The sequence below is a fragment of the Somniosus microcephalus genome, chromosome 1, assembly GCF_052327205.1.
Source record: "Somniosus microcephalus isolate GS21.2 chromosome 1, FLI_Smic_1.0, whole genome shotgun sequence".
Taxonomy (NCBI): Eukaryota; Metazoa; Chordata; class Chondrichthyes; order Squaliformes; family Somniosidae; genus Somniosus; species Somniosus microcephalus.
Window position 1 is genome coordinate 326,681,790 of NC_140987.1, and position 12,984 is coordinate 326,694,773.

The window sequence follows — 12,984 nt, forward strand, 5'->3', positions numbered from 1 at the left end:
ACAGAAAAAAATCATTTCACAACTGGACCCGCGACAGATTTCAGAACGATGCTGAAACTAGCGTAATCAGCTGCTGCTCGCATAATGCATGGTAGTCACACTTCAAATGTTTAAACTGCAAAGGATTAAGTTCCCACATATTAGCTATAAAAATAGACACAAGTACCCCAGTCAGCAGTGGTACTTAAAGGCACTAAACTGAAAATTAAATGCATACATTCAAAGGGATAAACCAGTTATTAAATCTCTGAGAACTGACACAATTATTGAGACACAGACGTCTGATCACACCACCTTTTTGAAACACAGCAAAATAGCAGTGTGGCTTAAAACAATTACAAATATAAAAACATGCAAATCTTTGATGACTATACAAATAACCTTTCCTGACTAGATTTGAGAAAGGAACTGCATGAGAGAAAGAGAGAATTTCATGGACTTTGGTTTTTATAAATGTCCAAGTTCAAAAACTTCTACACATATGGGCAGACTAAATTTATCAACCTTCAATTATCCTGTCTTTGTTGTTCAAACAAACTATACCTTTCATTTATATAGTGTTACCTGAAACAAAAGCTCATCATAATGGGGATTGGGAAATCAGTACAACAACTTGTATTTATATAGTGCCTTCAGTGTATTACCATCCCAAGTTGCTTAACAAAGGAGAGAAAGCAGGTGCCAAATATTAGTAGTGTCAGGGAGATGAACAAAGGCATAGTCAAAGTGGTAGGGAAAGTTGAGAGCGTCAGGAGAGAGCGAAAATGCAGAGGATGCCAGAGTCAGAAGAGCAGTGATGGTGTGCGAGGACTGGAATGAAAGGACGAGCAGGACTTACTGCAAGGAACACAGCAAGCAGGTAAGATTTGAACAGTCAATTCTGAAAAAAAATCTCTACCCAAGACAACTTTTCTTTTCATAGAGTCACAGACATATATTTCCACCAATTTATGTTTTGATATTAAAAAAAATTAGATCCTCTCATGATGCCATGTTTAAATGCACCAGGCAGACCAGGACCAGGGACCAGGAAGTGCTCAGGACCAATCCACAACCTGTGTTTGACCTCTGACTACATTTCCTCACCAAACATGCACTGGGGGCAGGGGATGTAGGTGGGAGTAAATCAGTCAGGGTTTCCAATCCTGATCCCTCTCATGACCCCTGGTGCAAAGTGCATGTATGTGGAGATCTGGTGAGGAGATGAGGACAGCCATGGATGAATAGCCTATCAGTACTCACTGTCGAGGCTCACATGTGAATAAACATGGGCAGGTACCACAGGACAGCTGCTGCCTATGAAACTGTGCCCCAGATTGAGGGGAAAAGGCTGGGCAGGAAAAAAGTGTCAGTCATTTTAAAGACATTTATAAATTGGAACCAGGAGCAGGAACCTTTGCTGATTTGCCCAGGCCACAGTCTGGAGGCACTGAGGCCAAGTGTAGCACCCCGACCACCGGCCCAGCTGGAACCAGCTAAATACAAACTGGGATCATCAGGGTGTGTGTTTGAGAATTTGCTCCGTGCCAAGGGAATCTGAATATCAACATATTAAAAGAGGGGGAAAGAATCATCCTAAAAATTATTTTCAGTGCAACGATCCCAATTTGAGTGGTTCCATAACAGATCAACGCATAGTTCAAATCTCTCAAACAGTGGCATGTAGCTGCGAGTGAATTGCTTTCAATCTGGTTCCTTTATAACAAGAGAAACTTCAAGAAATACACAACAAGTCCATCAGCATCCGAAAAGGAGAAAAGACAGCTGAATGATTTGGTCTTAAACCCTTTGTCAAAACTGGAAAATGAAAGAGAAGGGAGGCCCTAATATGGGACAGGGGGTGGAGAGAAAGGCAGGTCGGAGTCACAAAGTAACAAAACTGACTCCTGTCAGAGATGGAAGACAACAGGTTAAATACCCAACAAATAGATTTTTGAAAGAATAACTGAATAATGCACTGAAAAGTTCTTAGCAAAGCATTGAAAATCCATTAAAGGACAAAAAGGGTATAACAATTACTAATTAAGGCAAAGAAAATGGGATGGTAGTCTGAAAAAGTTGCATTCCAACCTTTGTGATTTTTGTTTGTCTCTGTTTCATATTTGCAATCTTTATTTTTATTTGTACTGAATGTGAAGCCTATAAATCTTCTAAGTCTTGAGCTCAACTTCAGAAACGAACTGTGTAGCAGCTAAACCCAGGATATCACACTTTCACTTAATGTTACTACAGCAGCTAATCCCAGGATATCACACTTTCACTTAATGTTACTACAGAAAGTACACTCTTGTGCTTTTTTCAGAGTTTAGACGGAGGACTAGAAACCAGTTCCCTGCCCATCCTCTTTAAAGAAAGAACTTGCAGAATATAAAAGCCTTTCACAACCTCAGGATGACCCAAAGCACTTTACAGCCAAAGTAGTACTTTTGAAGTAGTCACAGTTGTAATACAGGAACAGACAATTTATCCATGGGGGGCATCACAATCAAGCGCAAACATGTTTCCCGATTATCTGCATATTCCAACCGGAGTCACTGAATGTCAGCAGCAGAAACCTTGAATGATTTCTTTTCCCTTCCTAACCAAATGGATGTTACTCTATTTGAGGTCAATTTAGCAGACCGTGGAAATGGAGACCTTCCTGATGTGTATGGTTCAGTACATTGCCAATTCAGCCATCACAGGACCCATACTCAACAGGATTCGACAAAGCATTGTGCAGCCCCTGAAGCAGACACTCATTGGACACATTTTCATACTGTAGTTTTCTGTAGCAACATTAACTGCAAAATCGTTTCCACCCGCACACTTGAGTTACAATACTTTTTTTATTAATCTATTCTTGACTTTGTAATCCTGGATCTGTTGACACTCACTTTATTTAAGCATCATTCAATTGGGTAAGTATTGTCTTCAACAAGTTTCCAATGCATATCCTCTAGTATATTCTTTATCTTGCAACTTTATTCTCCCCATCTTCTGAAGGACTTACTGGGCTACAATTCCACAGACATCCAATGGTACCTCAACCAAGTGACTATTATCCATATACGAGCCAAGTCAGCGAGTGTCGGCAGGCTATTCATCCACAGAAGGCGTCGCAGCCAAGCCTGAGCCTGTCCTCACCTAACATCAACAAAAGGTGCATTTTCAGTAGGAATGACTGGGGATCAGGAGCAGAAACCCAAGCCAAATTTTCCCTCCCTAACCCAGGTTATTTAGGAACATAGGAACGGGAGGAGGCCATTCAGCCCCTCGAGCCTGCACTGCCATTCAATTAGATCATGCTGGTCTGTACCTCAACTCCATTTACCTGCCTCTGCTCCATATCCCTTGATACTCTTACCTGACAAAAATCTATCAATCTCAGTTTTGAAAGCTCCATTTGTCCCCCAGCATCCACAGCCTTTTAGGGGAGAGAATTCCAGATTTCTACTTCCGTGTGTGAAAAAGTACTCCCGGATTGCTCTCCTGAACAGCCTAGCTCTAATTTTATGATTAAGTTCCCTTGTTCTGGATTCCCCCATTAGACGAAATAGTTTCTCCGTATCTACCGAATGCTTCCAACAATTTAAACACCTCGATCAGATCACCCCTCAACCTTCTATACTCAAAGGAATACAAGCCAAGTTTATGCAACCGGTCCTCATAACTTAACCATCTAAAACCCTGGTATCTTTTGGCTATGAAGATCAAATAATTCAGCATTCTTTCTACTGTCAGTGTAGACATCAGCTAATCCAGCACAAATCAAGAATCAAATCTTCCTGATTTGTACAACTGAACTACTCACTGAAATTGCTGACCCATCGGAGGAGACGTCCATCCTCTATTTACCTGCACCACTTTTGAACTTCACGTACTCCCAGCGTGTACCCCATGACCAGGTTTCACATTATTGCAAAAATTCTCAAGTCAATACTGAGTTTAAATTATTTACGTTATAAACCATGCCTGTCTCAACAAATAATTTTCAACGAAACAAACACAATGAGATGTTACATAAACATGCATGAGAAATAAATCACATTACGGGTTTGAAATGCTCTCACTTTGTACAACTACATCGGTCTTGAAACTACACGCAAGGACAAAGTGGGTCCACTATTTTTATTTATTTATTTTTGTTCCTTGTTTGTATCACTGCATTAGCTAACCACTGCATGTGCAGAATACCATTCAGGTTCTAGGGTGATAAATAGCATTAAGAAGCTATCACAGAAACAACTCAGAGGTTGCTCATATTGTTTCAGCTCACAAAATATGTGACAGAACAATCCCTTCTCATTGACAACATCTAATCTCTTTTACTTCTTTTGGTTCTTTTATTCTTTTGTCCGATCGCAGCCCTGCCTTCGATCTAGTTCCTTTTCTCTCCAGTTTTGAAGAAGGGTCAAACCCGAAACGTCAACTCAAATTTCTCTCCACGGATGTTGCCTGACCTGCTGAGTTTTTCCAGCATTTTCTGTTGTTATTCTATTAATACACAGCCTGTTGTGAACATTTTTTTCGCCCTTACAAATTCCTACGTCCACATCTACCGTGGAAACTGCCTATGTAAACTTTTCGCTTGTCCAGCGTACTCAGGAGGCCCCGTCACGCCTCTGCTGGAAGTATGGTGTAACTGCAACGTGACAAGTTTACATAAGCAGTCTCCACTGTAAACGGTCATGGGAATTTGCAATCGAAATAGTTGACAGAATTATGGTAACTGGACTCTTGGTCCAATTATTTTCCACTCTAACCCTACTTCACTTGAAGGCTAAACTTGGTCTAGAATCACAATGGGCTATTTTAGTGGAACAGATTAAAAAGAAAAAGAAAACTTCCTTTCAACAGATTAAAAACAAATGGGGAGCCCAACTGGACCTTTCTTGCAAGTTTTGTACATTGAGTGGAGGAGGAGGAGCTGGACTGCAGCGAGCCCAATGTTTTTATTATTATAATAAATATTACTCAGGGTTAAAGATATTATTTACATATTTGCCCAGAGGGCCACAGAACAAAACACAGCGGCACACACGTGTCAGTGGTCCCGGCGATCCTGGATCAAGGGGAAGCCCTGGCCATTTAAAAGCGCCGCTCAAACTCACTCGGGCCGGGCCGGGCCCGCGCCCCCGCTCATACTTTCACCGGCCGCTGTCAAACTGCTGCACCGCCTGTGAAGCCCGGGGCCAGCCGGCTCTCCCTCTCAAACAGCCCAGCCGAGCTCTGTGTGGTGAGGACCCCGAGCCCATTGCCGTCCTCTCCCCTCCCCGCCCCGCCGGCCGCCGCTGTCTTTACCTCACCGACAGCCCGCTGTCCTCCTCCTGCCGCCGAATCGCTCGGTGCTGCCCCGCTGCTGCCCGGCCCCGCCCATCGCCTCCCGCATTGGTCGACCCGCCGCATCCGCCAGATTGGTCGGTGAAGGACGCTGCGTGCGACGTCACTTCCGCCGCGCTGACGTCGACGCGAGAGCGGGACGGTTGAGACGGAGACAGTGAAGGTGAGGGAGGCTCAGGAAGGGGAGTGAGAGGGGGGAGGAGAGAATGAAGTGAGAGAGGGAGTGGGTGTCTTGTTTTGCACACTTTGTACAAAAATAATAAATTGCAGGACAACAGAGTATTACAATTTAAACTATTTTAATGAAGCATCAGGTCTGTAAGCTTTCTCATATCAGTACAGCACCTTGTGGACAAATGGAGTCTGGACCCCCTGGGTCTTCTAAACAATGGCAGTCCTTACAGATGCCTGCAGGCCAATGATAACTCAGAATGTGATCATCACGTGAATATAATAGGTATTCCTTACAGATGCCTGCGGGCCAATGATAATTCAGTATGCAAATGTTACATCCCCTTTTAAAAGAAAAATGTCATGCATTACTTTTGAAACTTCTACATAATGTTCTCAGTAGCATCAACATATAAGTAAACTCAACATTTAACTAGCACTGAAAACATCTCAACGTTTCAATAACGATGTACAGTTTTTTTAGGGCAGCGATCCGCCTACACCCTTTGACAGATAACTCTAGGCTTGACCTCTCGTCACGACCTTGTGTGGTATGGAACTGATCGTCTCGTCGGAATGATGGTGTTGTTCCTTGGTGTTCAGGAGGTGCCTGCGATTGCGGCGGTACACCTGTCCTTCTGGGGTGCGGACGTGATATGATCGCTCAGTGTCAGCTGGCTGGATGACGACTGCTGGCTTCCAGTAGTCATGCTCCTGGATTCTGACGGATTCTCCATTGTGCAGCGGCGGTAGTCTAGCTGACCTGTCATAGTATCTCTTTTGGTGTTGCTGTCTCTGTACACGTTTTGCATGCACTTGCTTGCAGCTGACGACCTGCCAGGGCCTGTCTGGGATACGGTGAGGTATCATGGGCTCTTTGACATTTGATGGGCGGCGTTCTAGACAAATGGAACATTTTCCGACAATGTCCTCAATGTGTTTGCACATTCCGGGCCAAAGCATAATGTCACGTGCTCTTTGTTTGCATTTTTCCATGCCTATATGTCCAGCATGAATTTTTGTCAGCATCTCTTCTCTGAGACTGGTAGGAATGATGATTTTCTCCCCTTTGAAGACGATTCCGTTGATTTGTGACAGTTCATCTCTGTGGTTCCAGAATTCAGATATGCTCTCAGGGCATTTCCTCCTTTCCTCAGGCCATCCTTCATGTATGACTTTGCTCAGCAGTGTGAGTTGTGCATCTTTCTCTGTTCCTGCTCGGCTCTCCTTCAGTTTTGAGTCACTCACAGGTAAGCTGTTGTGCACCTGCACATCCATGCCTTCACTGAGGCTGCTGTCCTGGTAGCTAAGAGACTTTCTGGAGAGCGTGTCTGCGACAGAAATGTCTTTGCCTGGACAGTGAATGATTGTGAAGTCATACTTCTGTAGCTGAAGGATCATTCTCTGTAACCTTGGTGGGGCTGTGGCTAGTGGTTTCCTCATGATTGACTCGAGGGGCTTGTGGTCGGATTCCACAATGACTTGTCGGCCATAGACGTACTGGTGGAAACGCTTACATCCAAACAGGATTGCATATAGCTCTTTCTCGATTTGAGCACAGTTGATTTCACTGTGAGAGATCTGGAAGCGCAGCCGATGGGCTTTCCTTCTTGCAGTAATACTGCACCTAGTCCGTACTTTGACGCGTCCACTTGTAGTCTGACCTCTTTGTTGGGGTCGAAGTAGGCAAGAACTGGTCCTGGTTCTCTGGTGATTAGGTCTTTCATTTTCTGAAATGTTGTGTCATGTTGTTTGTCCCACAGGAACTCATTGGATTGTTTGAGCAACTGACGCATGGGTGCGTTGATTTCGGAGAGGCTTGGGGCAAACTTCGCTAAGTAGCTAACCATGCCTAGTACTGTCTCTAGTGCTGCGCGGTTCTTCGGCGGCTCCATCTTCTTGATGGCGGAGATTTTCACTGGATCCGGCTTAATGCCATCAGTTGAGAGGCGCTGCCCGAAATAACTGATCTCGGTGGATCCGATTATGCTTTTCTCGGGGTTGAGCCGGATACCTTTCTCCCGTGATCTTTGTAGCATCGCACGGAGGTTCCTGTCATGTTCCTCTCTATTCCTGCCATAGATGAGGATGTCGTCTACGATTGCGACTACTCCGTTGAGGCCTTCATAGGTTTCGTCGATCTTCCGCTGGAATTCATCCTGAGCCGAGATAAGACCAAATGGTAAACGCAGAAATCGGTAGCGTCCAAATGGTGTGTTGAACGTTGTTAGCTTAGATGACTCTTCCGTGAGCTTGATATTCCAGTATCCTGATCGTGCGTCCATCACACTGAAGTAACATGCTCCCACTAGCTTGGGTGTGATGTCACCTAGCATTGGTAGAGGGTAGTGAGGGCGTTTGATAGCCTTGTTCAAATCTCTGGGGTCGAGACAGACTCTGAGCTTGCCTGTACGTGGTTTCTCAACCACTACTAACGCGTTGATCCACTCTGTCGGTTCTGTTTCCCGGACGATGATTTCTGTATTCTCCATGCTCTGCAGCTCCTCCTTCAGGCGACTACGTAGAGCAAGGGGTATCCTTCTCGGTGGGCAAACCACGGGTTGCTGCTGGGTCAAGGTGAATAGTCCGATTCCTTTGAAAACGTCAGCAAACTTCTCCATGACTGTCTGCTTCTCAACTGGTGCTGTCAATGATAGCACTAGCTTGACGAGGTCCATGTCTAAACATGCCTTTAGACCTAGCACTGGAGGTGCTTGAGTGTCAACAATGTAAAAGTCCAGCATCATGTCGCTTTCTTTGTACTTGCATTTCATCACACATGTGCCTTTTACAATGAGCTGCTCACCCCCATAGCCGGTCAGTCTGCGTGAGGTGGGCTGTAGCTCACACTCATCCTTCAAGCTGTGATACTCACTCAGAGGAATTACATTAACCTGAGATCCAGTGTCTAGTTTAAACTTAAGCTCTTTGCCCCGTTTTCCTATCTCAATATCGGCATAGGCTTGCTCAGTCCCTGAAATCTGTTTTTTCTGTGACACAGAATCAATAAACAGTTCCTCTGCATTTGGCTCTCTATCTGGCATTTGGCTGTCACTCACTGTGTGTACTGCTTTCCGAAAACAGTCTTGCAAACTTTAGCAAAGTGGTTCCGTTTACCACATTTAGTACATTGCTTTCCTTTGGCAGGGCAGTACTCCTTTTCTCTATGCCAGTTGTTTCCACAATATCCACAGTTTTTGAAGCGTTTTATGTCTGTGTCGCCCATTTTTAGAACTCTCGCTGTTCTTTCTGTTCTGAAACACGCTCTCTGTGCGGTGTTCTTTGGTGCGTGTCTATTAACTGCGTGCACTGTCTGCTCACGTGAGCTGCTTGTGGCGCCGGTTATGGTTTTCAACTGTGCTTGGGCTATCTCGTGCGATCTAGCTATGTCCATAGCTTTGTCCAGCGTTAGCCCGGACCCAACATTCAAAAGTTTCTCTCTCACTTTAGTTGAATGTATTCCAAACACGATGCGGTCTCTGACCATCTCATCTTTATCTGCATATACACAGTCTTTTACCAGCAGTTTTAAATCAGTCACGAACTGTTCAAACGACTCACGAGCTCCTTGTACTTTCTCTTGAAACTTGTACCTAGCGAATATCGTATTTGTCTTGGGCATCACATATGCTTCAAAACGGTCAAAATAACTTTTCAGTACCTTTGCTTCATCTGCGGTGAGAGACCATGTGTTAAAAATGTCTCTCCCTTTTTCTTCGATCACAGGAGTAGGTAGCTGCATCTTTCTTCCTCCCCTTTGCTTTTCAACGGACCCGAGAACATCAATTCCACGTGTTGCTTGAACTTGCACCATTCTCTAGGTAAGTTCAAAGATTCCCAATTCATTCGAGGTAAGGAGCTCCAACGATGTCCATTTCAATCCTGCTCTGACACCATGTCTTGTTTTGCACACTTTGTACAAAAATAATAAATTGCAAGAAACAGAGTATTACAATTTCAACTATTTTAATGAAGCATCAGGTCTGTAAGCTTTCTCATATCAGTACAGCACCGTGTGGACAAAATGGAGTCGGGACCCCCTGGGTCTTCTAAACAATAGCAGTCCTTACAGATGCTGCAGGCCAATGACAACTCAGCATGTGATCACATTGTGAATATAACAGGTATTCCTTACAGATGCCTGCGGGCCAATGATAATTCAGTATGCAAATGTTACAGTGGAGGGGGGAGGAGAGGGAGTGGGGGGGAGGAGAGGGAGTGGGGGGGAGGAGAGGGAGAGGGAGGGGGAGGAGGGAGTGGGGGGGGAGGAGAGGGAGTGGGGGGGGAGGAGAGGAAGTGGGGGGGAGGAGAGGGAGAGGAGTGGGGGGGGAGGAGTTGGGGGAGGGGGGAGGGGTGGGGAGGAGAGGGGTGGAGGGAGTGGGGGAGGTGGGGGAGGAGAGGAGAGTGGGAGGAGAGGGTAAGTGGGGGAGAGGAGAGGAGTGTGGGTGGGGGGAGAGGGGTGGGGGTGAGGGTGAGAGGAGGTGGAGAGGGTTGGAGAGGGGGGTGAGGAGAGGAGTGGGGGGGAGGTGAGAAGGGGGTGAGAGGAGTGGAGGGGGAGTGGGGGGAGGAGGAGGAGGGTGTGGAGAGAGGAGTGGGGGGGGAGAGCGGAGAGGGATTGGGGCGGGGGGGGGAGTGGGGGGGAGAGGAGAGGGAGTGGGGGGGAGGGTCTTGGAAGGGGGGAGAGGAGTGGGTGAGGGGGGTGGAGAGTAGGGTGAAGAGGAGTTGCTGTGAGGGGATTGGAGAGTAGGGTGAAGAGAAGTTCTGGTGAGGGGTTGGGGAGTAGGGGAGGAGGAGGGAGCGGGGGGAGAGGAGAGGGAGTGGGGGGGAGGAGGAGGGAGCGGGGGGAGAGGAGAGGGAGTGGGGGGGAGGAGAGGGAGTGGGGGGGAGAGGAGAGGGAGTGGGGGGGAGAGGAGAGGGAGTGGGGGGGGAGGAGGAGGAGGGAGCGGGGGGGAGAGGAGAGGGAGTGGGGGGAGGAGAGGGAGTGGGGGGGAGAGGAGAGGGAGTGGGGGGGAGGAGGGAGTGGGGGGGAGGAGGAGGAGGGAGTGGGGGGGAGGAGGAGGAGGGAGCGGGGGGGAGGAGGAGGGAGCGGTGGGGGGAGGAGGGAGCGGGGGGGAGAGGAGAGGGAGTGGGGGAGAGGAGAGGGAGTGGGGGGGAGGAGGAGGGAGCGGGGGGAGAGGAGAGGGAGTGGGGGGGAGGAGAGGGAGTGGGGGAGGAGAGGAGAGGGAGTGGGGGAGGAGAGGAGAGGGAGTGGGGGGGAAGAGGAGGGAGCGGGGGGGAGAGGAGAGGGAGTGGGGGGGAGGAGAGGGAGGGGGGGAGGAGAGGGAGGGGGGCGGAGAGGGAGGGGGCGGAGAGGGAGGGGAGAGGGAGTGGGGGGAGAGGGGGGAGAGGGAGGGGGGGAGAGGGGGGAGGAGAGGGAGGGGGAGGAGAGGGAGTGGGGGGGAGGAGAGGAGGAGAGGGAGTGGGGGGAGGGGGGGACAGGGGGGAGAGGGGGGAGGAGAGGGAGGGGGAGGAGAGGGAGTGGGGGGGAGGAGAGGAGGAGAGGGAGTGGGGAAGGAGGATGGTGTGGGGGGGAGGAGGAGGGAGAGGGGGGAGGAGGATGGTGTGGGGGGGAGGAGGAGGGAGTGGGGGGGGAGGAGTGGGGGGGAGGAGAGGGAGTGGGGGGGAGGAGAGGGAGTGGGGGGGAGAGGAGAGGGAGTGGGGGGAGGAGAGGGAGTGGGGGGGAGGAGAGGGGGGAGGAGAGGGAGTGGGGAGAGGAGGGAGGGGGGAGGAGAGGGAGTGGGGGGAGGGGAGAGAGAGTGGGGGAGGAGAGGGAGTGTGGGGGGAGGAGAGGGAGTGTGGGGAGGAGAGGGAGTGTGGGGGGGAGGAGAGGGAGTGGTGGGGCAGGAGAGGGAGTGGGGGGGAGGAGAGGAAGTGTGGGGGGGAGGAGAGGGGGAGGAGAGGGAGTGTGGGGAGGAGAGGGAGTGTGGGTGGGAGGAGAGGGAGTGGTGGGGCAGGAGAGGGAGTGGGGGGGAGGAGAGCGAGTGGTGGGGGGGAGGAGAGGGAGTGGGGGGGAGGAGGAGGGGGGAGTGGGGGGGAGGAGGAGGGGGAGGGGAGGGGGGAGAAGAGGGGGAGGTGTGGGGGAGGAGTGGGAGGGGAGGGAGGGAGGTGAGGAGAGCGATGGGGGAGGAGAGGGGAGAGAGCGAGGGGGGAGGAGGGGGAAGAGGGAGGGGAGGAGGAGAGGGAGGGAGTGGGGGGGAGGAGAGAGAATTGGGAGGGAGGGGGGGGAGTGGGGGGGAGGAGGGGTGGGGAGTGGGGGGGAGGGGGGGGTGAGGGTGGGGGGGAGGAGGGGAGTGGGGGGGGAGGAGGGAGTGGGGGGGAGGTGTGGGGGGGTGGTGGGAGTGGGGGGTGTGGGGGGTGGGGGGGAGGTGTGGGGTGGGGGGGGGTGGAGGGGGGGGTGGTGGGTGGGGGTGGTGGGGGTGGGGTGGTGGGTGGGGGGGGTGGTGTGGTGGGGGGGGTGGGTGTGGGGGGGTGGGTGGGTGGGGGGGTGTGGTGGGGTGTGGGTGGGGGGGTGGTGGGTGGGGGGTGGGGTGGTGGGTGGGGGGGGTGTGTGGTGGGGGGTGGGGTGGTGTGGGGGGGGTGGGTGTGGGGTGGGGGGGTGTGTGGGGGGGGGTGGTGTGGTGGGGGGGGTGGGTGTGGTGGGGGGGTGGTGTGGGTGTGGGGGGGTGGTGTGGGGGGTGGGTGTGGGTGGTGGGGGGGTGGGTGGGTGTGTGGGGTGGTGTGGGTGGGGGGTGTGGTGGGGGGGGTGTGGTGGTGGGTGTGGGGGGTGTGGGGTGGTGGGGGGGTGGGGTGTGGGGGGGTGTGGTGGGGGGTGGGGTGGTGGGTGGGGGTGTGAGTGGGGTGGGGTGTGAGTGGGGGGGGGGTGAGGGGTGTGGGTGGGGTGGTGTGGTGGGTGGGGGGGTGGTGTGTTGGGGGTGGGGTGTGGTGGGGGTGTGTGGGTGTGGGGGGGTGTTGTGGGGGGGGTGTGTGGGGGGGGGTGGTGTGGGTGGGGGGGGGGGGAGTGGGTTGGGTGGGGGGGGTGTGGTGTGTGGGGGGGTTGGGTGGGTGTGGGGGGGGTGTGGGTGGGGGGGTGTGGGGGGGGGTGTTGGGTGGGGGGTGGGGTGGTGGGGGGTGGGGGGTGGTGTGGGGGGGTGTGGTGGGGTGGGGGGGGGAGTGGGTGTGGGGGGGTGGTGTGAGGGGTGGGGGGGGTGGGTGTGGGTGGGGGGGGTGTGGTGGGGGGGTGTGTGGGGGGGTGGGTTGGTGTGTGGGGGGGGTGGAGTGGGTGGGGGGGAGGAGGGGAGTGGGGGGGTGGTGTGGGTGTGGGGGGTGTGGTGTGGTGGGGGGGTGGTGTGGTGTGGGGGGGGGGTGTGGAGGTGGGGGGGAGGAGTGAGGGAGTGGGGGGGGGTGAGGGTGTGAGGGTGTGGGGGGGGGTGGTGGAGTGGGAGTGGGGGGGTGGTGGTGAGGGTGGTGGGGGGG

General features: G+C 51.8%; 1 protein-coding gene across 2 annotated transcripts in view; it reads right to left on the reverse strand.

Moving 5' to 3' along the window:
• The window catches only part of LOC147124895 (kelch-like protein 13), a 458,191-nt gene extending 452,829 nt beyond the window's left edge, over window positions 1–5,362 (reverse strand). Inside the window, exons 1-2 of one of the 2 annotated variants that reach the window (XM_085994356.1) lie at window positions 5,284–5,345; window positions 2,877–3,126 (exon numbers count right to left, since the gene is read on the reverse strand). The gene's annotated coding sequence lies outside the window, so the exon portion shown is untranslated. Of the gene's footprint in view, window positions 1–2,876; window positions 3,127–5,283 lie in introns of both variants that reach the window. The other variant, XM_085994347.1, reaches the window with a different exon arrangement.
• Window positions 5,363–12,984: the final 7,622 nt, after the last annotated feature.